Below are 26,861 nucleotides of genomic sequence, written 5' to 3'. Positions count from 1 at the left end.
GCATGTCTGGGTTTTCTGTTATCCTTCGATAAGTAATTGTTAGCGAAATCGTCGAAGGGTTTATTTTATAGGTAGCCACATAATTCAATCAGTGTCGTGGTTGCTTCATTTTATCGAGCTGATCTCGAAAATTCTAAAGAAAGGAAACTATGGCAATATTCGCAAGAGATATTCTTCTCTTGAGAATATTTCTTGCAAATAAGATTTCCGTTCAATATCAAGTTAAGGTATTGAGTTACAGTTTTCAAATTAATAAATCAAATTGATGATGTAACTTAATTTCTAATTTATAGAAATATATATTTAAGCAGTGCTAAGGATTAATAAGAAATGATTTTCGTATTTATTTTATTGGGTACCAGTTGCTCGGGTTATATAAAGAGGTATTTATTATGTGCAATCCTTGTCACGTGACTTCAGCGTTATGAAACAGAACGGAAAATTATAATTAATTGTTCTAATTTAAAAAGTATTATTGTTTGATTATTAGTAATAACAGTATTAAGATAGTGATACAGATTTTTAGTTCTGTAAAAATACATTAATAAAAAAAGCATCTTATTCAATACAATATTATATATGTAGATGATAAAAAAGCGGGGAGCTAATACTTGTTGACTTCCAGGCATGATATATTATAAACATATATGATTGTATTTAACAAACATAACTTTCTATTTTTAATGTTGAAAAAGAGTACCTATTGAGTTTCTTGCCGGTTCTTCTCGGTAGATTCTACATTCCAAACCGGTGGTAGCTTCACTTAAAATTGCTTGTAAAAGCCTACTTGAATAAAGTATACTTTTATTTTGATTTTGTGGATACGATAGTACCGCAAGAATCTAGTATCAAATTGACGAAAGCCATTTCAAATATACGGAATTTTCAGGAATGATAATAGACTACACGACAACGTTACACGAAGACGCCTCTTTCGCTCTCGTCTTTCAAATTTTAGCCAACAACGCATCCGCTATTTCACAAAATAATAATATATAACTATAACATCAAAGTACCCAACCCCATCTTTCAAATTTAGCATACGTTAATAAAGTTAAAATACGCTTCACAAAATAATTATATATTTCATCTTGAGTTGACGACGTTTCCAAAACAAACAACTTCTTTTAAATATTTTTGAATTCATTCATAATCTTTTTTTTTCGTGTTTTTAGCGTACCTTTTTTTTCAATTTAATTTTTTTTAGTGTGCCTGCAATTTTTTGTTTCCAGCCAGTATCACCATTTAAATTTGTGGTTTACATTTCTGCTCCATGTATTATTATTAGATAACTTTGTTGACAAACATCGATATAAATGTCTGTCAATAAAGTATCTGTCCGCATTAAAATTCGTAGATGTCAGACGACATCTTCATTGTTACGGAATGTGTCCCTGAAGGGATGTTATTTGTTTTCATGGGATTCTGAATTCCTTAGCCAGTCTGCATAGTAATCGATCTGTTTATTATCGGGTCATCTCTTCTATGGACTGCGATTTTTAACCATTAGCATAAAAATATGCAAATTTATAAATATGTATATATTTTAATCTATATAAATGCCAGACGCAAAAGACTGAAAGAGTGAAGCAAGGAGGTCTATAATTGGCCTTCAATATAATTGGCTTAATGGCGTTTAGCACAAGACCGTGAGAATTAGTCTAAGTGCCTTTTGACATGCGCACGGTCACGGCACGATGACCGTACCGTGTAAAGTAGTAATGTATGAGCTCGGTCAGACCACGCTTACTCTGCCTTATGTAAGCTGTCATAACAGCCACTAACTGTGGTTTGATATGGACTAAAATATAGTTGATAATCAATATGAAACGAGTTTATTCTTTAATAAAGAGTTTGTTATTACTCGTAAAATTATATGAGATAACAAAAGGTAATTTCTTTTGTTTAACTAGTTAAACTGTTTTTGATGACATATTTAGGCGGACTGGCAAATGGTAACTGCCCATAGACGTTGGTAGTTTAAAAAAAAATAAACATTCCTCATATAATGTGCCACTAATCTTGAGAACTAAGATGATCCTTTGAGCCTGATGTCACACTGTTTTTTTGTACTAGTTCCATGACAATTATAAGCTCTATCAAATAAAAATATCACTATAAGAAGTCACTTAAATATGTCTAAAATTTAAAAATATTTCTCGTATATTTTCGAGATAATAGTCGGCCACGCATTTGATACCGCGTACATTTACTTTTATATGCCACTAGCACTTTTGTCGAGGCTTCGCCAGCGGAAAGTCGAAAAACAAATATTAGTGCATTTTCACCGCGAAACTTTTGTATAGTGTTCTATATCAAACATAGATATGATCTTTATTCGTATATTTAACAAATCGATAGATGATCGGATACGGTTAAAAAGAGAAAGAGATAATGCTCCTCTCAAAAATTCAAATTTCGATATCGCATTCTTAAATCAAATCAAATTTCTCTATAGTTTTATACTTTAGTTGTGTATCGATAACCAGTTAACCACGAAATTGCCTTTTTTGTGTACAGATTAATAAAGAGTAATCAAATATTTATATATAAAAAAAAACAAAATAAAAATAATTACTATAGAAGTAAATATTTATTACAAGTAAAGATACTAGTTGATGTTGAGATAACTTGTTGACGATTTACGTAGAACTACCTCATAAATACATATGAATAATGAATATATTTTAGTCAAAACATTACAAGGTACAATTATCGAGAGTAGATATGTTTATGTATGTTATACATTTATTTTCTTCGCTTTATTTTTCACTACAACGATTTTTCTCATTTCACTAAAGAAATAGTCAAGGCGTTGTGTTAATGAAGGACGTTTAATGTATTTCAGGCCCTTTCAAATAGACCCCGTCTTAATTAGACTCCCAGAGTTCGTAAATAAAAATGTCATGGACTTTATTCACAAGAAACACGACAAATATATTTTCTATCTAATTAGTGTACGAATTCATTATCGTTTAATAACTTGTTTGTAACTTGGAGTATTTTTTACCGAATTGGATTCTTACAAACATCCTCTAGTGTAGTGTGTATTTATACTGTATTTGTAATTCTGATCGTCTCGAGCCTCAAAAGTTGGTCCTGTTATTGAAATCTTTTCAGTCGTATTGGTGTACCGTCGTGTCGGAGAGAGTAAGGGTTTTTGCGTATACTTGTGCAATTTGTCTGTTAGCTATAACATTTTTTACATTAACATTTTTTACACTCCCTTTGAGGAGCCATCTCCTTTGGAGCATATTCCACCAAGCTGCTGCTGCGGGTTGGTGAAATACACATGTGGTAGAATTTCTTTGAAATTAGACACATGCAAGATGTTGATGTTGCCTCACGATGTTTTACTTCACTGCCGAGCACGAGATGATTTATAAACACAAATTAAGCACATGAAAATTCAGTGGTGCTTGCCTGGGTTTGAACCGCAATCATCGGTTAAGATGCACGCGTTCTAACTACTGGACTATCTCGGTTGTCTGTTAGCTAGTCTCCTTTGAAAATAGCAGTCGAGGCTGAGGTCGGTTAAGAGAACATCATAAACCATTAATTACAAAATGTAGTGCACCAACTTTCATGGCATTTAATATTTTATGACCCTTATGCATGTTAATACGCTGGAATAATCAACCCCTTATACAGTAACGCACAGGGATAAGCAATTATGTTTCATAGTACAGACGGTTTGCACATATTACCGACTACTCGGTTGCGTTTAACTAAACATTCTATAAATTTAAGAAGTATTATAAACTGTATTCACATAAGAATTATTAGCGTTAAGGCCGCGTATTCTAGTAGTAACGCGTTAACTATATAGTTGGAGTAGTGCAAACCTTCATTAAATATATAACACCTTGCCTTATTGCCTCTACGGTTGACAGGGTTCATTTTTTGCCCAGAGGATCGCAATTTGAAAATTCACGGATACAATGCCGCTAGCAATCTAGCCACTATTCCACGCGGTCATGATTTCTACACATTAATATTATAGTTGGCTTTCTTTCAATACATTTGTGAATACGATGTCATCCAGAACCGGCGCTAGCCGCTTGAACGCCCGCTAACAAAACTATATTTCTTTACTTATTCTCGTAAAGTGAAGCGCACAAAGGGACGTCGGGAAACCGTGGGCGTAGACTAAAAGTTAAGTTTTCTACATGGAACTCAAAGCTATTGAAATTATAGTGAATGATAGAAATTATTATAACAACACCAGTGTTATAATTTTATTTGAGATTTAGTGGACGCAGGCGTTTAGAACAAGTCTCGAATTAATGCTAGTGTTGAGTCTTTTCTCAGCGTATTTTAAGTCATCACCAACAGCACGTATCCGTCCTCTGTAGTATGTATTACTAGACTTCTTCGAGGGCACGACACTGGTAATTATCATCGGCTTCTATTTTCCAACTGCCATAGTCGTTTTTTGTATTGATTTTAATTACGTTATGGTATTCTTTCAATAATTAAAAATGCTTCCTATTCAAAATTTCAGATACATAGTTTGCGTAAAGCATATGGTATTATACTACAAGCGCATATAATATGTCTAACCTTAATAGTAAAAGTATTCAATGCATACATGCAACGTGTTGGTGTTAGTTTTTTTATTTTTTTTTGCGGAAAATTGCAGTGTAATATTCGTTCTTGTTCGACGCGTGTTTTTTACCCTCATTAGAATGCATGAGCTTGATTGATTTAGCTAGCGGCAGCGCTTACGTTATTTTACGAAGAAAGAATTTTAAAGATTTTTATTTTTCATATCGAATACCAATTATTCCTACTTGATTGAAGTTTTTTTACTTTTACCAAACGTCAGTCTGCTGAAGTAGAACTGCGTAAGTAGATATACTACGTGTTTTTAAGGGATGTAATATTGGATTGCATTGATTATGAAGATGATTGCGTCGTCCTCACCGGGTTTTTAATTAAGTTGCCCATTCATAGCAAAATAACAAACTGAATTTTACCAATTCGAGCTGGTACTGAGAACTTCTTGACAGTATTACTCTATTATATTTTACTAACCCGAATCAGAGTTTGAACCCAGGACCTCAGGATCTAGTCTTATAAATTAGCCATTAGAACAATGAGGCAGAGTAGTAAAGTTATAAGTACAATTTTATTATAATTTATATATACATCCTTCTGCATTACCCTTCTGTAACTTAAGTCACATTCACACACACATACAACAAACGCGGCTGCATCTAGGCGTCACTGTTGGTGAGGCTGCCTTTACATGCAATTTTATTTCTCCGTTTTACTTTTTCGGTTTTTTTTTCTTAGTGTTGTTAATATTGTAACGAAGTGTATGTCAAAATATAGTGCTTAATATAGTAAAATGTTATATTGGTTGTAATATAAAGATTTTTGTTAAGTTAAAAATTAAATGTGCGATCCTCTGTATAGGAAACAGATTTCATTAGCAAAAGATTTCTTATTGATAATGTAATTTTGTGAAAGATTTACGATCAATTATGCAAAACGACATAAAATACTCTGCAATATATATGCATATGTTTAAGTCACAAGTGAAATAAATGTGGATATCAGTGTCGACGGAATAAATTTTGGAAATCCAACAGGGAAAAGAATAGTGCGCCAAATTTACGAGCCTGGGGAGAGCAGTAAAGCCTCGTTATGGTGAGCTATGACCCGATCGAGGGAATATTACTACAAAATACTATTTCACACTCTATGTGTGATAAAACACATAAAACTATGAATAAGTCATCAGATTTCTAAATTGTGGACTATTTTATTGGGCTTAGGATGTCTATAAACAAATATCAATGACAATGTTACCTAATGTACGGCTTTAGGTTGTAATTTCATTTGATTTTCTTTATTTATTTAGAATAATAAAAATGATCTGACGAAAATTATACTATATAAACTACATTGGGAGTTTTATTTAAACCAATTTTATATTATCACGTTTTTTTCGAAGGGAAATAGACACGCAAATATTATTAACATTAAAATTGCTCGGCAGTGAAGGAAAATATCGTGAGGATATCTACATGTGTCTAATTTCAATGAAATTTTGCTACACGTACATACGCATTGGGGCAGTGTAACTTTACTTATAATATTGAAAAGTTGACAGACGTTGACCGAGTCTTGGAAAGGACGTCAAGTTGTTCCTTCATCAGATGTGTCTGACGGTCGGTTCGGATTGGCGTTCATGGGACTATAACAGTTAGAGCAAGGGAAGCACACCTAAGTTTACGCTCATACAACTGTGAACTATAAATTAATAATTTATTTTTTGTTATTTATTACGATTGGCTTCCGTTGAAATATAAAATAAAATATATAATTAATTACTTTGATATTGTCTAGAGTAATTTAAAAGTACACACCGAAATCAATCAACAACTTATTAAACGTAGAAAACTAAGCGCTCCTTAAATGTTGTTTCTTAATAAACTTGAAAGGTTTAATTACGATTTTAGTTAAATATAACAAGATTGCGTCCAATTTCTAATTATTAAATTTGTTTGCCATTAAATAACTGAAGACTCGAACATCTTGTAGAGTTTAAGTTAATTCATTTATGATTTAGTGCAATCATGCCTTTTCATTTTTCTCGACCATGGACCGGAAGACGCAGCGTGGTTAGGCAAGGTGGTCTGACGACCTGGTGAAGGTCGCGGTAAGCCGCTGGTTGCGGGTTGCACAAGACCGGTCGTTGTGGCGATCTTTGCCTATGTCCAGCAGTGACGTCCTTCGGCTGAAATTCTTATTATTTTGCCAGACGAGGCGGAGTCGCACCTGTGGTCACGACCTGGCAACCATCAATATGATGAAGATGAATATACGTACTTAGTCTTTATTTTTTGACACAACCGTTTGAATCTATCAAAGGTTATAACAACAAAGGTTTACACGTATATTATTATCAACAATAATATTATAAATTCGAAAGTAAAGTCCGTCTGTCTGTTACTCAAATCACTAAATTAAATTGGATTAAATTGGGTACGAAGCAAGCTTTCATTCTAAGGAAGAACAAAGTCTTTTTTTTCAAAGGCTAAAACGCGAGCGAAGGCGCGGGCGCAAACTAATTGTATATGTATTGAAAAATGAAAGTAATATATAAAATGAATGATATATATGTCGAAAGTTTAAACTGTACAATCTTGTCGGATACTGAACGGTTTCCTTAGTTTTATTTATTTGTTACTTTTGTTAACTCACATTTGTTTCAGATCGTCTTACAATTTATCACGCAGCGGTGACCATCGCATCCATCACGTTAAGTGCAGGATAGAATTAAAACGATTTACAAGACTATGGAATTAAGTGCCCGAGAACACAAAGGAGTGAAAAGAATATCTGAAATATTTATTGTTCACCTTTTATCAAGGGTTTTGTCACTGATGAATAATTTGAATACATTTTCTTATTTTTTTTAAAGATATTTTCATTTTGTTTTGTATTTCGCATTTAATGTACACGAAATATACATTTATCTTTATAAATCGAATACAAATGTACACTATTACATACGTCCATTGTAATCAAATATATTACTTGAAGCATTAATGTATATACTAATGGGTATATAGGAATATATCAATTAGTAAAATGTTCTAAGTCTTTGACGGCACGCTAGAAGGCTATGTATGAGAACGGCCCATGTCGGTAAACTCTGTAATTATAATTAGTTAATAGTTAAATAAGTCAAAAACAAAGAAGTTATAATAATTTAATTAAATGCACTCACTATCTGTAAAGCGAATTTTCTCTCTTTGTGAACTTCGCAAAGCGTACATTCGGATTTCGTTTTTTGTATCTTCTTAGGTGGTATTGTTTCTTATTATTTGGACATATGTTTTGGGCAGGTTATTATTTCACAGGTATTATTTCCAAATACAATGAAAATACAGGTGAGATGTAAGTTCGTGTCAAAGATACATATTAGTCAATAAAATGTTTCAGACACCAACCTACAATAAGTATGTATAATAAACGCTTGACATGAACAATGTCAACCTTAATAAAATACACACAAGGAACGCTTAACAGTAAAGAGAAAAAGTAGGCAGATCGTTATTCAATTAGCTTTAAATCTTTAACTGTCCTAAAAAAACGAAAACAAAATTTGTTAGCACGAAGTCGGCAAAGCGTGTGTCTGAAGCTTCCTTTCTGAATGTTTCGAGTGTCCCTAATTCAACAAATTAACTTAAGTTAAAATCTCCTTCGTGGATCGTGCCAATTTTTTTACTGAAATAGTTTAAGTGGCGGCTTAAAGATGGCCGACGTGCTCTTGCGGGTGACCGCATTCATTATGCTAAATTGCTCCATTAAGCGCCATAAGCTGCACGTTTTAAGCCGAGATACTAAGATTGGGGTCAGGAAATTAGCGCATAAAAAAATTATATTTTATTTTTAATATAGTTAAACATCAATACACTTAAAATGGAGGCGCCATTTTAAGTGTATTAAAAAATATGCAGGAATTGTCTTTTTTGAAAGAATTGAATTACGTATTAATATACGTAAGAACCTAAAACTAAAACCTTCGCAACAGCTGACCTCCACACGGACAAAAGAGGTTGCGAATCGTTCGATCGTTTTCATCGTTTTCCCATACAGTCTCCAATGGTATAATAGTGGATATCCTTATCAGTTTATCAAATTAAATATAAAATCCCTTCGTTTTGTGTAAATATTTATATTACAATACCAGACTACAAACAATATTACTATGATATAATAAAAATAAACTTTATTACATTTTGTTTCGGTATCGATTTACGAAAATTTCGTAAATGAAATCACAAGCATTCGTTACAAAGATGTAATATTTACATAACATCCGAGTATCTCAATATTGAATATTTATTTTAATAGTATAACATCAATATACGATCGACAACAGGAAAAATGTCAATAACAGGCTTCTGAAAGCAAGTATTATATATTATTACACTGAAGCGAGTTCCGTTCAATGTTTTCACATAGCAACTGTACAATGAAATAATAAAAAAAAACAGGAATCTGATAAAAATGTTTCATTATACTTCTAAAAGAACGACTAATAATATAAAACGTCTGTTTGTTTGACGAAATCTATTTTTATGAATTGTTGAAAGGATTTGTGTTTTTTTTTTTACCTAACAGGTAGGAAGGAGGCAATGGGTCACCTGATGGTAAGTCACCACCAACCATAGACATTGGTACTGTAAGAAATATTAACCAATCCTTTAATCACACCTTTACGCCACCAACCTTGGGAGCTAAGATGTTATGTCCCTTGTGCCTGTAGTTACACTGGCTCACTCACCCTTCAAATCGGAACACAACAATACTGAGTAATATTGTTTAGCGGCCTACAATCACAATTTAACTTTAAAAAGGTTAGGTGGGTGGGTCACTGATGTTTTTTTTTATTGACATTTTGATTGCATATTCCGTCCGTAGTTTCGACGAACAACCGGGATCACGCGGTATGTAATTTATCTGTCGTGACCACGGATCGTAATCACATTTTGAACACGATTAACGTTACAATGTCATCAATTTTTTTTGATTATATAGGAAAGAATAAACCTTTACATTACTAAAACGATTAAAATATTTTATTTATCCACACTCTATTTTAGTTTACGACAATTTGATTTTCATGACAATTGAGAGAATTTTTATCTAAACCGTCGCTCTTGGATTGATTCCAAGAAACTCGCTGAACATAAAGCATGGCTATATCTCTCACAGTGAAATGGTAAACTTCGGAATAATCAAGGATTTAGCCTGATACGGCAGTTTTGACATGAAAAACGTTGGAGTTAGACCACCGGGAACGCTTGAAGGTTAGCGATAGGAACTTATTTACCCCGTTTACGTACGGAATGTTTACGTAACTCAGCCAAAAACTCGACCAAACAAAGCAATATTGATTTTTCTTTACGAATTGATCGTTTTTAAAACGATATTGGTAGTTCTGAAAGGGTGTTTTTGTGGTCTACCGTATGTGTGAATTGAATTCATTAATAAAATACGTCTAATCTAAATCTGTTTACTTCTAGATTGTTGATATATACACATATTCTTGTTTAATGTATTTGAAATCAAAAGCCTCATTGGTCTAGCGGCTGGAGATCTGAAGGTTAAACCCCGGTCGAACAAACCAACTGTTATTGGGTTTCTCTGTCAGTAAATTCCCAGTCAAAGCTCTCAGTATAATTCAGGCATGTTAACATTTCTGTGCCTTGCAAATTACGTAAAGGCTTGGGCTTAAACTCTCTCATCCTGTCAAGTGGCCTTTCCATCGGGTTATGAACTGTCATCCATTCACTCCATCACTGGATGGAATAAAAAGTGCAGCTGCAGCTGCGTTAGTATATTTCTATTATATATATATTATTAATGTTGGTTGAAAATGCTTGCTTTTATCGTAATCAGTCAGAGGGACTCTATTATAATCATCATTATTTGCAATCGCAATTTTATTACTTATTACTTTCTGCCCACGGTTTAGCCAAACGTCTACTTTACTAGTGTGCGTATATTTGTGTGTGCGTGGGGCCTACAATTTTTTCAATGTTCTCAACTTTGACAGTCTAGATAGCCGTATAAATAATAAAAGATAGAAAACTTTTTTATTAAAAAATCTACATAAAGTTATGTACCAACTTTCATTGCCAAACGATGGCGGAGTCTATTAATCTCATACATAACATGTTATGTACGAATATTTATTTTTATTAATATAGATATTTTAATAATCAAAATCAAAAACCAAATAAAAAAAAAACTTTATTTCTAGGTTCATAAAAGCACTTTTAAATCGTAATATTACAGTGTTGAATTAATTGTATAGTTACCACCGGTTTAAAAAGTAGATTCTACCGAGAACATCCGGCGAAAAACTTAGTAGTCACTCTTTTCCGATATTTGTAGTAAATTACAATTTTTTTTTATGTCTTGCCTATAAATCAGCACATACTAAGTCCATACTTTTTTATCTTTAATATAATCTTGTATTAAGTAATAATTATGGCTTATTTATCAACATTTTTATACTTTCATTATACATTATGAGAATATTGTATATTTTAATGCAATATTGTATATTTATATTTGGAACGTTTATTGCGCAAAGACGGGCAGTTAATATGGTAATGGACGAGTACTTCGGGCTCAGGCGAGACGGTATTACATTGTCGAATGCCTGGGGTTATCTGCAAAATTGTTTTTGTTTACCCGAGCTCATTTTAATTAGGTTTAAGATCAAAGTTGGGTATTTTTTTTAATGGAATGGCATTACGGCTAAGTGCTTGGGGAATTCACTATCATAATTTTCTTAAACAGTAGCGTTGGATAAATATAGAAATTATGTATAGCACCATAGACAATTGTGGTCCATCTTTTTTAGTATTTATTATAGAGCGTAAATAATAAAGTGACATTTTAAAAGTCACCTAATTGGCTAATTAAAAAAAAAATTTCACTGTATGTACCAGGCAAGCAGAACAAATGAGACCAAGGTGAAGTAATAAGATGTATAAATGCTTCATCTAAAATAAAACCTCCTCATATCACTCAACTGCCAAACATATTACCTAATACATGCTTCGAACTGAAAATCAGAGATGATACTTTAATGTCGATAAAATTGCACAAAACCTCACCTCCAAGTGAAAACAAGTATCAAATATGATTGTTGAACTATATAGAAATATAATAATTAAATCAGGAAGCGTAACATATCTTAAAGTATATAAAAATTAAATTTTGATGACGTATAGATTATAAGCCAAATATGAGGCGGTAAAGGAATATCCGCCGGAGATTAGACTCTCTTTGCGAATATATATAAAGCAACATGGTCTTTACAAAGTACATACTACCTTATTTATGTGTCCATACAGTTAGAAGACTGATCCTTAACGGATATTGAAGAGTTCGTATGTGGATCGTGTTTACAGCACGTCATTGACAGGATTTACGACATTTCTTGATATTTAACGTTCAGGTTTTATCAGAGTAAATCTAGTTATATTCAGATAGTCAATAATATCTGGTCATCACGAAACAGGAAATAATATCGTCGATCCTTTATATAATGTCTCCGAGACTTTCACCTTTGAAGTAATACAGATCCCAGTTAAATTGAATTGAGATTTGATTTATATATTTTAGTGATGAATGGATATTGTTTTTATAATTTATTATAAGGAAAATAGAAATGAAATAAAATAGGGTATAAATTTTGAACTCTATTCGCGTAATTGTCTCGTAAGTTTCTTCATTGATATCATATAATAAAGACGAAGTTTGTTGGTTTGTACGCGCTAATTTCTGGAACTGCTATTCAGTATTCATTCCATTCATTTGATGGTAGGGTTTTGTGCAAGCCCTACTGGGTAGGCACCACTCACTCATCAGATATTCTACCGCCAAACAACAGTACTCAGTATAGTTGTGTTCTGGTTTGAAGGGTGAGTGACTACAGTGTAACTACAGGCACAAGGGACATAAAATCTTAGTTCTCAAGGTTGCTTAATTCTTAAGGAATGGTTAATATTTCTTACAATACCCTTGTCTATGGGTGGTGATCACGTACTATCAGGTAACCCATATACTTGTACGCCAACCTATAATATAAAATTAAAAAGATAATTCCTAATTTTAAAGAAGGTTGTAGGTTATGTAACATTAAGCTACGGCACATGAGGGCTGAGCAGAAACGTTTAACGCGGAGGAAAACTGTTGGATTAGTTCGTGTTACATATTACGGAGCAATAGTTTAAGACTAAGAGAGCACACTGGGTGAGATCAAGAGCGAGATCTCGATAAAGTGTCATAACACATTTATCTAATAATAATCGATGTATTAATATTAATTTGTTTGTATTATAAAGAAAATCCTTTATAAATTTTTCACTTGAATATTTTGTATCGATAAAGAGACAAAGGTTCTATAGCATTATTATCTCTTTTGTCAGAACGAATATGTACAATAGGTATAAATACAGCTCGCGTCAGATACCTACCTGCGTCGATACCGCGATAAGCCCGCCCTCGCAGCGATGTCACACCAAATCCCTTTCCAACAAAGCCTTTTTATTTTTGCGATCTGTTTTTTATTTACAACAATGTTTTTCTTCTTTGAAAGCCTTTCATGGCATTGTGATTTTTTGTAAGCGTGAATGTTTTAGGCAATTATATTGCATTTTAAATTTTTGTTTATGTTTCAGTAAAATATACAAAGCGGAATCACCGTCATACATATACTTTACTAATACTAATATTATAAAGTCAAACATGTTTGTATGTACGAGATGATCTCCAAAACTAATGATCCAATTCTAAAAATGTTTTCACCGTTAATAAATTGCACGTAGAGAATAACCGTAGAACGCAGATAATAAATATGAATGAATAATCATTATAATGTAACGCGCGCTCGATTTGCTTTTTGTCTGAGGGTGAGTGAGCCAATGTAACTAAAAACACAAGGGACAACATGTTAGCTCCTGAGGCTGGTGGAGCATTCGCGACGTGGGTAATATATAATACTTAATAATTCTTACAGCGCTAATGTCTATGGTCGGTGCTGGCACTTACTAATAGGTGGCCTATTATAATAATAATAAAAAATACATTTTTATTAATTATATATTGTTTTTCATTTACGTTGTTTTATTAATCATGAGGTAGTTAGTTATGTAATGGTAGCAAAACAGTTATACTGTCGTTGGATGTCTAATATTAATTTCACGCCTAAGAGACCTTTATAACAAGCTATCTTGACAATAATTTGTTTTCTGAAGGTATTATTTATACTTTAAATATTATCGTCCTAATTCCGTTACAATTATTTCAACATTTCACTCTCAAACGGGCTCTGTCGTCGACGTCGTATTTATCTTGACGTCCAGGACCGAACAGCGATCCATCAATTCCCTCGGAAACATTTAGAAATACAAGTTAAGTGAGGTGAGATAAAAGTGGAAATTTTTTATAAAAAATGAAAATCGAAAGGAGATCTTGCTTGTAATTTGTCACTCAAGTCAATGACAGGAGCGAGCAAACTTCTGAACGAGGGGACTGGAGCCTTATGAATAATTCAGCTAAGGGCATATTTTTGAATTTGACACTAGCATTCATTTATGAACGTGGATCATTTCAATCGATGGATGAAAGAAACCCGCAAATATATACCTAAGATTATAATATTGGTTAAACCTATACTCAAATGTTAATTATTTTGCTATTATCTACTTGCAACAGTCTAGAATAGGCACATTTACTAAAGTAATATTTTATATCGAATATGACACAACCGCGCTAAGATGTATCCGACCGCACCTTCGTTTTTAACCAAATTAAAAAGTTTAAAAGGATTTTTATATACGGGAAATATTTTTAAAACTCTCTTAGACATTTGTTTTAGTAACGGATTTTTTTTTAAATATCGTGTTTAAGTGTTTATATGAAAAGCAAATTTAATACATATGTTTCCGTTGAGTATTTTTTAGATATATATCAACAAATCCCAGTACACAGATACATAATACAATGTAAGTTTAACGTTAATCGGTTTAGTAAATTTGACTAAATAGTACAAAAGTTATATTCCGTTGATAATATTGGCTTCCATATTCTATGTTTAGATAATACGAGTTATATTCGGCGAAAGCCGAGATATACGTAGACAGAATACGTAAATCCGTGGACCAAATCCGCGTAGAGACCGCTGTTTGTTTTTTATCCAAAACCGGCTGAACCTACGCGTTTTGCCGTAAATTTATAAAACTTTACCTATAGTTAACAAACGACCACCATTTACCCGCTCAAGGGGTTTATTAAAAACAATCGCTTATATCCCCGGGGACTCAAACTGTCTTAATACCAAATTTTATCTAAATCAGTTCAGCAGTTTAAACGTGAACAGGTAACAGACAGAGTTACTTTCGCATTTATAATATTGGTACAGATGTTGTATGTACTGCATTTGAATGAAGTCCTGCCATGTGTATGTATATGAATCCAACATCCCAATAATCTATTAGAGTAGTGGATTAGTCTATAATAAGAAAACCTTTTCACCAGCAGTGGGGCATTTGCTACACTCGCTTATCTGTTCTAATATTATAATTGCGAAAATAACTCTGTCCGTCTGTCTGTTGCCCTTCCACGGTTAAACCACTAAAACGAATTTGATGGGATTTGGTATGAAGCAAGCTTGAACTCCAAGGAAAGACAAAGGCTATATATATCAGGTAAATGGCTATATACCTGAGCGAAACGGGTTACAAATGCTTGACTATATGTTTGAAAAATGTACACGGTTTTTTTTTTAATGTAAAATCTTTTTAAATATAATTTAATAAAATCCTTAAAAGGTTTTACCTAAAGCTAGCGTTTGCTTTAATCTTATCATTTTCCATTCACAAATCTGTTTGACTATCTAATACAATATTCCCTTTCAACTCTCATAACTTAAATGTAGGAAGGAGTAAAGTGGAAAATAGTATCCATATTTCCTTTAACTTTTCACTACGCTAAGAGTAAAATGTAATCGTGTGTTCTTTAACCTTACTTAAAGGAAAAAAGGCATTTTACTTACGCGCTTAAACAACATTTAAGACATATTGGGCATTTAATATGTCTTAAATGTAGTTTATTTTTTTTAATTTTTGATATAAAAGTTATAAAAAGCCTCTTAAATTCATATTCGTTTCTTAAGTTTGCATAATTTTAATTTGCAGAAATTCAAGATATCTGTTAAAACTTTAGTAAACGTGTCTTAAAAAAAAAACACGCAAATACAGGGAGTAGTACTCGTGGAAAAATTGAATGGTTATTCAAAGTTTAATTATATGAAAATTCCAAATAATTCACATATCAGAGAGACGGTGAAATTTAATTGAAAGATTAAACGTTTCTCAAAGTCAGATTAACTACACCGGCTTATACATATATATCAATATAATTGGTTGTTGGTCGGTGAAATAGATGACGTATGAGGCATAATGACGCAATAACTTAACATCGATTATCATTTTAGAACTCAGAGATTGTTATATTTATTGATATATTACAAAGATCGAGATAAAATATTATCTATAATATAAAAATGAATCACTGAATGTGTTGCTAAGCGCAAATCTCGAGAACAGCTGAAACGATTTCTATACATCATTTTTAGAATATTCCTTGAAGTACGAGAATGGTTTTTAAGCAAAGAAAAAAATAAAAAATTGTCTAAAAAACACTTTTCTATAATCCCATACAAGCTATTCGAAATAACACGTAAAAGTGAAATTGAACTTTAATAACATACCATAAAGTTCAATTGTTAGTGGAGAGGTTCCAGGAAGGCAATTGAGTGACGTTAGTATCGTATCAATATAAGGACCATACATCATGTAATTTAAATGAATATATTCGAAGATATTACTGATTTAAAATGCAGGGACAGTTGTAGGACGTTGTAAGAATATCTGTAGTATATTTAGTATCAGCATTGCACCCGTGCGAAGCCGGGGCGGATCGCTGGTTTTTATATAAAAGTTCTTATAAAAATATATATATATATATATAATTTATTCAAGTAGGTTTTTAAAAGCACTTTTGAATCGTTATTACAAAACTATATTAAGTAAAGCAACCACCGGTACGGTATGTAGGTACCTACCTACTACCGAAAATAACCGGAAAAAACTCAGTAATCATTCTTTTTCAATATTTAAAATACAAAGTTATCTTAGTTAAATATAATTATATAAAATATATCCAGCCTGAAAGTCAACGAGTATCAGCCCCACGCATTTTTATCATCTATATAATCCTGAGTTGAATAATATGCTTAATTTATTAATGATATTTAGATATATACTTTAGTTTTAAGAATTTTAAATAAATAATTGGGAACTTGACCAGAATAGCCAATATAAATAAAATGAAGTCTACGGATCTTGAAAAACTTAAATCGTCTAAATTCTCCTTATACCTGTCTAAGTTGAATGTAGGTTACATCAAAGTAATTCACTTAAAAACTTATAATTGATGGATATCATGGAAAGTTATTAGAAATTAAAGTAGCCGAGAAATTTAATATATATAAAGGCCTAATTAAATAACTTAATATATTATTTATGTATTAAGTAAAGATTTTCTTGTGGTTATTTTGTTACATTAAAATTTATTTTATAATTTTACATTTTTAATAATTATCTAATACGTCACAAAAGTGTCAATTCGCTTGAATCCGTGCCGTTAACCCTTTTCCTATTTCCTAAATATCGGTGTTGCAAGCCCCATAAATCGTTTTAGCATTTTCTTAAAATTTAAGTAATAAAATAAATTACATTTATTATAAGGTTTCAGTAAAATAATTATTACAATTAGATTTTATTAGTATTTGTATGAAAATGGCGGAGATTTATTATGAGAGATTCTTTTGCTTTACAATTGGCTTTTATTAAATAAAATAATTATTCCATCATTATTTCTTTGATTTAATAATATAATTTATTTTAGTATTTTTGGTGGTAATAGTGGCCACACTTCCTAAACCTTTCAAATTTTCAAGAACTTTCGATTTCGTTCTTTTTTTTGCATTTTTATATCATCGGCTTCAAATTTCAAATTCGATATACTGATTATATCGAATATATTAATTATGGAGATTTGAAGTTTGATAAAACTTTTTACAACATTCTACCGACCTTTAAATATTTAGATCTATATTTGTAATAACAATATGTATAATCCACCACTACAGTTTGTTAAATAAATTAAATAGTTATAGAAACAAAATTGCTTTCTGCTTCTGCTATTCCCACAGTTTTTTTTTAATATATAACAAATTTATAAGTCTGATCCCAAAATTCTGGGATCGTTAATTGTTTATTGAAATAGGTAGTCAGATTTGCAAGTGGGCCTTGGTAACTGGTCATCATCCTACGTCTCAAATGCGCCACCATACTTAGCAATAAGATGTTAAATGTCCCTTGTGCCTGTAAAATATTATTTTTTAGTATGTCATTATGATTAGCGGTCCTTATTCTGATAATTGGTTCATTCGCTTTTCAATAAGCAATCATAACAAATATTTAAAATTTCCATTACGTTGAAACACCTTTTCACAATATAAAATCTAAAGCACGATTTAATCTTGTTTATGGAGTTGATGCGTCTCAATGCGAGATGTATCTCATTTCCGAGTATAACTTTGCTTCAAACCTCTGTGCCGCAAGCGATTTCCAATCCCCACGACGTAGAGATAGCAAAAAAATTAACTCTACAATTATTTTGATATTTTATATTGGAGTATATAAATCATTAATAAGCTGCAAAATTGTACTGCTAGGCTAAAGTTTCCCCGGTTTAAAGTTTATTCATCGCGCTGTTTACAGGAAAGTATAGATAATGTTTTTGGCCACTAGTAACATCTTAAGTCATTAGTGATCAAAATAATAAATAAAAACATGGAAAATACCAATATAATTTCTTTAATTATTGTTTAATATAATATTTAGTTTAATTATAAAACCATTATATTGATGTGCTGACTGTACATAAAATTTCCACATCAAAGGATGTGTGACAAGCAAAGCATATATTCATCAGTAGACTTACAACAGACGCACACATACAAACACATTTTTCGCCATTGAAATTTAAATTGTTCCCAACGATTCATCGTTCATTCATTTATCTTATTTTTATTGTGTTTTTTTAGTTTTTTTTTAAAAAAGGAATAATATCATTTTCATATACAAATGCTTTGATGTGTTTTCTACGAGTTAATAATGTTTTTCCACAAAACATTATTTTTCGTAAAATCTAGTTTAAGCTGCTTTTATCTGGTAAAGGTACAATATTTATGTGTATATTTAAGACATTTAAGTCTGTTAAACCAAAAAAAACTGAATAATTTGTTATATTCAGTTCAAATTGTATAATATAATTTAGGGAGACTAAACTTGCACTATACGCTAACATTACAACAAGTAAAAACCTACAAGAGGGCCCAAGATGATATGTCCCCTGTGTCTGAAATTACACTGAGCCAGTGTTATTCCATTCTTGGAATCGGAACACAGCAATACAAAATAGTGTTAAATAATAACAATATTTTTGTTTTTAAAGGATTTACTTTCATCAAATAGAAAATGCATTAAACCTTTCTAAAAGTACCGTTAGCGTTTAACATATTCACAAAATACAAATATTTGTAGTGCCGTAATTAAAAGTGTTAATTAATAATCAACTGCGCGGGTAGCGTGGTTCCACATAATTAAGTATTTGTTCAGACAATAATGAGCTACAGTATTTTTATATCGTAATAAATTTGAAGTTTTTCTAAGTTCACGTAAAAAATTCAATTTATTGGCAGCAAAATTTAGTCTTCATTTAATTAAGCCTCGTTCTCAAAGTAAATAACATTTTTGTGCCTCGTACCTCACCTATCTCTCAGTCTACGTGTTTTTATTCGGTACTTAATTTTAATTTTACGATAATTTAAACTACAAAGAAAATGGCGTGGGCCGTGTAATTGAATATAACTTTTATTTACTTTTCATTGATAATAAGTTTATTGTAAATATAATATAATATAAGAATATATTGATTTTAATTATATATATATATATATTTGTTTTAGATAGAGAAGGGCCTATTTTCCGATAAATTTTACAAACGTAAAATAAACGTTAAATTAAATAAAAAAAGTGTAAAAATAAATCCCTTATGATTTATTTTTCAGACATAACACCACTCAACAATGCAGTATTGTTCGATTACTATTCATTTTTTTTTATTTATAAAATTGTCGAATTACATGAAAAAAAATCATAATATATATCCTAATAGGTGGCAAATGGGACACCTGATGGTAAGTGCTCATCACTGCTCATCGAAATTGGTGGTAAGGAAGCCAATTCACCATCACCCTTCGTAACTAAGGTATTACGTCTCTTTTATCAGCAGATTCACTACTTATACATTATACATTAAACCGAAACACAACAATACTAATATAGCTGTTTGGTTTAGATTATGTGTAAACCTTAAAATCTCATAAACCAGGAAAGTTTAAGCCCAGCAGTGGGAATCAGAGAGCTACCGTTTATTCTCACTGCAACTGTACGAGCAATGGGTCTCGTAAATTCTCTCTAAACATTGATCGGTCCTATTAAAGTTCGGCGCAGGCAAAGTTTAGGTGCCCTAAGTGCTGCGGTGGGACACTAAGTAATAGTTCGAAAGTGGGGCAGTTGGCATCGATGTAGGCGTTAAATTACTTTGAAAACTGATGAATGCTATTAATTGGGGTAATCATACGGTGAGACTGTCTCTGTCATATTCTAAACTTTTAAATTGATAGAATGTAGTGTCAATTAATATTAACAGTTTTATTATGTAATACGGAATACATAAAGATAAATAGTCGGATATATATAATACATAAAGGACATTTGATGTTTTATATTCATATAATCAGTAATATTTGTGTAATATTATTAGTAATATTTGCAAAATTTTAAATGACGTAAGTGGTATTTCTTGCATCGTCATGTTATATTTCTTTAGCATTGAACATATTCTTAAAACAAAAAAAAATATTAGGATAAAACACATCCGTTATTTATATGATATAGTAGATTCGTTCAATAGTTATTAATCAAATAACATAAAGCATTATGCGCCTGTAATGTTACATGAATAAATGACATTTATGAATATCATATTTTTAAGAAACAATATCGTTTAAATATTTGGTTATACTTGCAAGTCAAGATGTGTAACTGGAATATTTATTGGTTTATCTAATAGATATGTTGACTAAGAGAATGATATATCAAAGTACTCTCCAAGCCACTGGCTAGGTCTCGAAACTTGAAACTTGTACAGAGGTTCCTTGTTATTAATATTAAGAAACAAGTCGTGTTGGTTAAGTGTAACCCATAATGGAAGGGTTTATTTCTGTTTCTGAATCCTTCTGTGTAGTTTGTTAGTGAGTTTGTACTTTTATTAGTTTCTTTTATTTTATGGTTCCGTTACATTATTACGAACACATGTATTCAATTTAATAATTATTTTAATATTTTAAAATAAGTTAACGTGTTTGTAACACAGCTGTGAATTCAATGAATGGTTACATTACTTGGTTTAAAAATTCGAAACGATAAATGATCAAAATCTTGAGCTGTGGGTACAGCACACATTTTTTTTTACTGAATAATGAAAGTTGACTTAACTTCAAGCGAAATTATGGAATGCAAATAGAACTGAACTTAAAAATAAATAATAATGAAAATATCGACGTGTACAAACCTATATAGAATACATCACTAACTTTATTGAAACGCAACAAATATTTATAACTGCAATTACTCGTTTAATCGGATTTTCTCCCACTTTAATACAACCGTTGTCCAGTGACAGAGTTATTAACTCAAAACGAGTAAATTTGCACACAAATTTCGTATTATTTGTTGTAAAATTTTATTTAACCTGTTTTAGTAGACTAGCTTGAAATATTCATTATACAGCTTTGGATATTTAATTATTAGCAACAGTTTTTGGTCTGCACTAGTTACGTATTTATAAATAACAGTTTATTAACAATTAATGGTTTTAGAATATGTTGATATAGATTGTGTATAATTAGAAGTAACAATTATTTTATTTTTTATTCCAACATAAATAGGCGGATAGAAAAATTAGGCCTAATGGTAAGTGGTCACCACAGCCTGTTAACATTAGCTCCGTGAGAAATTTTAATAATTCCTTAGAACGGGAATGTCACTAACTTTGGGAATAGATATGTTATGTCCCTTGCTCACTCACACATAAAACCGGAACACAACAGTATAAAGTATTGCTGTTGCGCGGTAGAATATATGGTGAGAGACTACTTGCCCAAGCGGGCAGACATAGCCCTACCACCAAGTTTATAGAAGTACGCATTGAAGAAAAATATTGCAAGAGAATGTAAATAACATTGCATAAATGTCCAGCTATGGGGGAATCACTTTTGTTTAGATTGGAATTGAATTGAATAATTCGTATCGGATCTTGTTCCATGCTAACTCCTAAGAAATGGTGCACACTTGTATTAGATTGCTTAAGATATATGTACCGCATTATAATTTACTTCACTGTTAATATAAAACAAAAATATAGTACTTGAAAAGCTACGTTCAGCCAACCACAGAGCTATCGCGGCTCAGCCTGCAAAAGTACTCATATTTTTTGATCAATCCGTCATGTGTATTAATTCCAATTTCCTTTGAACGGTCCTATAAAAAGTAAATGCTACAATCTAGTTTAAATAAAGAATTTTGAGTGGGATTTAAACTGACATACAATAAAATCTTCAAGTTTTAAGCTTCTCTTGTAAAGAAAAACTTTTGCGGCTTTGCAATATTTTATATTTTTCTTCGCTGCTAAGTACGTTACAAATTTTTTACGAGTTATTTAAGCTCGAGCAGCTCAGTGTTAAGTTTTTAATTCGTTAGAAGGCTTTTTTTTCGATGATTTTAAAAGAAGGTCCAAGATAAAAAAATCACTACAGTTTGAAAATAATATTTTCCAAATGAACGATCTTGAAAATTGAATTTAGCGGATTCATGAAAATTAATACAATATTTAACAAACAAAAGTAATTAGTAAATTAAAGTATTAGTGATATAAGAATTAGAGTTTTTAATTTATAGCATTTTACCTCGAACACGGAACAATATCTGTATATCCCTGCTAACGAAAATTATCTGCAATGAATTAAACATAAGATTGCACGGGACACTTTATGTTGAGCCCTAATTTGGAAGTCAACACGGAAATGATTTACGGAACCTGCTACAAAAACTTACTAAAATGATAACATTTTAGTATAAATTCAAGCTAACACTGCTATTTTCGGTTAAAATAGTTAAGTGGTATGACTTAATGCAAGCTCGCTTGGGTAGGTACAACCATTCATGAGATATTCTACCGCCAAACAGAAATACTAATTACTTTGTATTGTTGTGTTTGGGTTTGAAAGGTGAGAGTGAGTCAGTGTAGCTGCAGGTACAACGGACGTAACATCTTAGTTTCCAAGGCTGGTGGCGCATTATAAGTAAGGAATGGTAAATGTTCTTCGCGTCTCGGCAACGAGAGATTTATTAAAATCTGTTTACATTGCTTTAATTCAGTCATTACTCACTTACTTTATTACAAGCTGGGAAAGTGTACCAAAGACATCCTTATTTCAATTGGAAAGAGCCCAGAGATCCGTGATTAAAACTAAATAAATATCGGATAATATCACATACATTACTCTAATCCCAATGTAAGTAGCTAAAGCACTTGTGTTATGGAAAATCAGACGTAAAGACGGTACCACAAACACTCAGACCCAAGATAGCATATAACACTGATGAACTTTTTTTACATCGACTCGGCCGGGAATCGAACCCGAGACCTCGAAGTGGCGTACCCATGAAAACCGGTGTACCCACTACTCGACCACGGAAGTCGTCAACGCTTAAGAAGATATCCAACCCTAAGACTGTTTGAGGAAATCGATCTACTTAGGGTGCGTAAACTCTATTTATACTTAAAACGGCTGCTAAGGTTCATCAAACTGTTTTAAATTTGGCCGATTATCAAAATCTCATTAAGCGACGAGTGTTCATAATTGAGGTACCACGAATAATTGTGGGATTGTATATCGTCCGAGCTCTTGTTTAAACGTACTAAATTGTAACCGGTAGTTGGTACCCGCAAGACAGGCTTGCCTAGTGCGGGGCCACTGGATGTTTTGTGACTGTTCATTTTTCATATCAATAAATTTATTTTATTTTTTAATATTCTGACTGACGAACTGACTGGCGAATGGTCTACTTAATCGGTCACGACTGCCCATGTAATATGGTCAGCCATTCCTTATATCGCAAATATATCATCTTATTATATTTATAAATTTCATTACACAACTTATTTACCTTTCAAAGGGAATACAAAAATCTTAAATAGTTTTGTTTCGCGGTACAATAAGTGACGCGTGGTACTAATAATTCAGTCTTGCACAAATCCCTTTCAGCAGCATTCAGTCAAAATAATTGTTGTGTATTATTTTTCATGTAATAAGTGGTTTGTTTAAATACATTGAATGCATCGAGTGTATACACTTACGTAATTTATGAGGTTTACTCTATACGATAGAGCAATTTAGATACCTACGCAAAATGGCCGCCTTGAATGAGTAAAGAGCTTCCATCAACTGAGACGACGGGGAAAGAAATCGTTGAGAGAGGAAATTATGTAGCTACCTTATAAAAACTTAAGGTAACCGAGTTGTATTTCGGTAAAATGGAACGTATTGAAAACACAATAAAGATCATAATTGAATTACTCTTAGCTGTGTTTTCTTTAAATACACGACCCCAAAATTAAGCTGGTATTTGTACTTGTTGGGGTGGATATAGACTTAATAATATATAAACGAGATTATTTATGAAAAAGTTATTTTGCTAATACTTTAAAACTTTACTTCCTTTTCCAGATATATATAGAATTTAAAAATAGTGTTCAAAATTAGTTTGTATATAAAACTCTTGACTAAAAAAAGTGAAAACGGAAAAATGACACAAATATATACTGATTGCTTAGGTGGGTCAGAGTTGGGATTTTTATATTTCATCAAATTCTCCAATGAAAGGGGAATATGAATGGGTACGTCATAAATATTGAATACAAGATTGTTGTTTTATAAAGGGCAGTAGATTGATGGCTACCGTTCCACGGCCGAGCTGAGCGCCTGATAATTGACATTCAGTAAATATTGGCGGATAAAATAAACCGAAAATTGAGTTTTCAAAACCAGCCTAAATTAATTTGCAACTTCATAACAGCGTTGTGTCGACGTAAAATTTTTATTAAAAGCAAATCCCGAGGCTTGCGAAAGTCTGGAACACTTTCATTGGTTAAACAATATCGTGTTTCGTGTTAGACGAAATTAGGTAACGTCCAATTTTAAGTATTATATTCAGCCGTAAATCACGCGCTACACGAATGGGTTATTAAATATTTGAAATTTAACTACAACACTGTATAAAATATATATAAATATGGAACTAAAATAATATTTAACTTCGTATTAATAAACAGATTTTCAACAGATTTTCGATTTTATAACAGGCCGAATCGTCTTGAAAAATGAAAATTTGAATCATGTCTAAAAAACACATTTCGTACCTTTTAATATCAATCTATCGAAGCTATCAAACTAAATCTACAGATTAGCATAGAATATCTTTAAAATCACCTTTGAAAACTGTATTCATAGTAGCAAATTGCACTACAAAGCGAAACAATGGCTCGACTAGTATTTACCAAACAGGCCATCTGTGTAACAGTGTGTAATGGTGTGTCTAGGTGGGGCAAATGAATTTGGCAACGCCTCGGTAAACGTTGGCTTCAGCTCGGCTCACAATAGCAGCTATTGTCCACGGTTTCATAACTTAGCAATAATGCAGCCAACTCCTGGCCTATAATTCACCGCAGCGCAATCATGGGCCAGTTCCTATTGAGTTTCCAAGTGCACTTTCGATATTATGTAGCTCTTTGCTTTGTACAGTTTTCTGATAAGGATTTGTGCAAAGTGTTATTGTATACCTTCTGTTGTTGAAAACTAACATCAGTCTTTCTTTGCGTTGAACGTTTAAAATACTTTCCCCTTGATTTTATTTACTTTTATATTCTTAGAAAAAGGTGCTTTATAAGAGTTTAAATAATAATAACAAAACGAGTAATTATAGACTGTACATCGCAAGTTGTTACGAAACTATTATTAAAAAAACCTTATTCATTTTAATATGAGACAGATTATAGATATCAAATATTATTAATACTGTTAGCTTATAAACGTTTAAAGCTATCGACACAATATATTATATCTATAATAGTTACAGTCGGTAGAGTTTCGATGCGACTTGGAGCAAGTTAGAGCATTCGTCTGCTGGATCTTATCAAAATGTTCTTGAACGATTGTTCCAGATATGTAAAGCTGGGTTCACATTTGATGGTTTTACCATATCACTGCTTGCTACCGTATACGTATCATAATTGCTAGTTTTGACGCAAAATTACACGTGATCATTTGATATGTCGTTTTGATACCGTTGTGTCCTGTTAGGATACATGAATCGTGATTGATATGTACTGTATTGCTGTATTTTTATATATCAGGGTTGAATGATCCGATATGGTAAAACGCATCTAATCTCTAAATTTTTTTTTTTATTATAAAACGCTTCAAGCCGTTATTTGGACCTGTCAAGTTGTGACGTAATTAAATTTCAATTAAAACTTGATTATTACCTTCAATTGATACTGTTTCGTTGAAAAGAGATGTAGTTGTTAAAGTAGTAGTTAAAGTAGTAGTTGAAGTGTTATGACACTTTACCGTTAGGGATTACTTTAGATACGCCAGGGGAGTTAAACATAGCGAATTCGACAATTGATATTGAATTTAGCTTTCATCTAAAATATTAAATAAGATGTAATTGCCCATACATGTGTTTTTAAAAAAAAAATCATCAACCGCTTTGTGAATTTGTCTAGGCCTAGTGATCTGCGTACGGTTGATTCATCAAGCGTGGAACCGGCCTAACATAGCTTGGCAGAAGCAGTTGGAAGTACTTTTCTCATACGATCACTCCATTGGAAGTTGTTTGGTTTATTACATGGAAATCGAGTTTGGATTGTGAATGTTTGAAAACTAAGTAATAGTCTGTTTTTATATACGTTTTATTTACACTAGCTATATGTAAAGTTTCTTCAATATGCGAATGAGTGAATGAATGAATTTAGTTTCTTCATATAATACAAAAATG

At 31.9% G+C, this 26,861-nt stretch overlaps 2 protein-coding genes across 3 annotated transcripts in view; one reads left to right on the top strand and one right to left on the bottom strand.

Annotated features, from left to right (window-relative positions):
• The window catches only part of LOC113399405 (zinc finger protein 541), a 241,694-nt gene that overhangs the window by 95,824 nt on the left and 119,009 nt on the right, over positions 1 to 26,861 (bottom strand). The window lies entirely within an intron of this gene.
• The window catches only part of LOC113399450 (isopentenyl-diphosphate Delta-isomerase 1), a 234,456-nt gene continuing 212,991 nt past the window's right edge, over positions 5,397 to 26,861 (top strand). The window contains exon 1 of the mRNA XM_064217872.1: positions 5,397 to 5,403. The gene's annotated coding sequence lies outside the window, so the exon portion shown is untranslated. The remainder of the gene's footprint in view (positions 5,404 to 26,861) is intronic.

The sequence above is a fragment of the Vanessa tameamea genome, chromosome 19 (assembly GCF_037043105.1).
Source record: "Vanessa tameamea isolate UH-Manoa-2023 chromosome 19, ilVanTame1 primary haplotype, whole genome shotgun sequence".
In the NCBI taxonomy this organism is placed as follows: Eukaryota; Metazoa; Arthropoda; class Insecta; order Lepidoptera; family Nymphalidae; genus Vanessa; species Vanessa tameamea.
The sequence above is the reverse complement of the archived record's forward strand: the minus strand, read 5'-3'. Positions and strand labels throughout refer to the sequence as shown.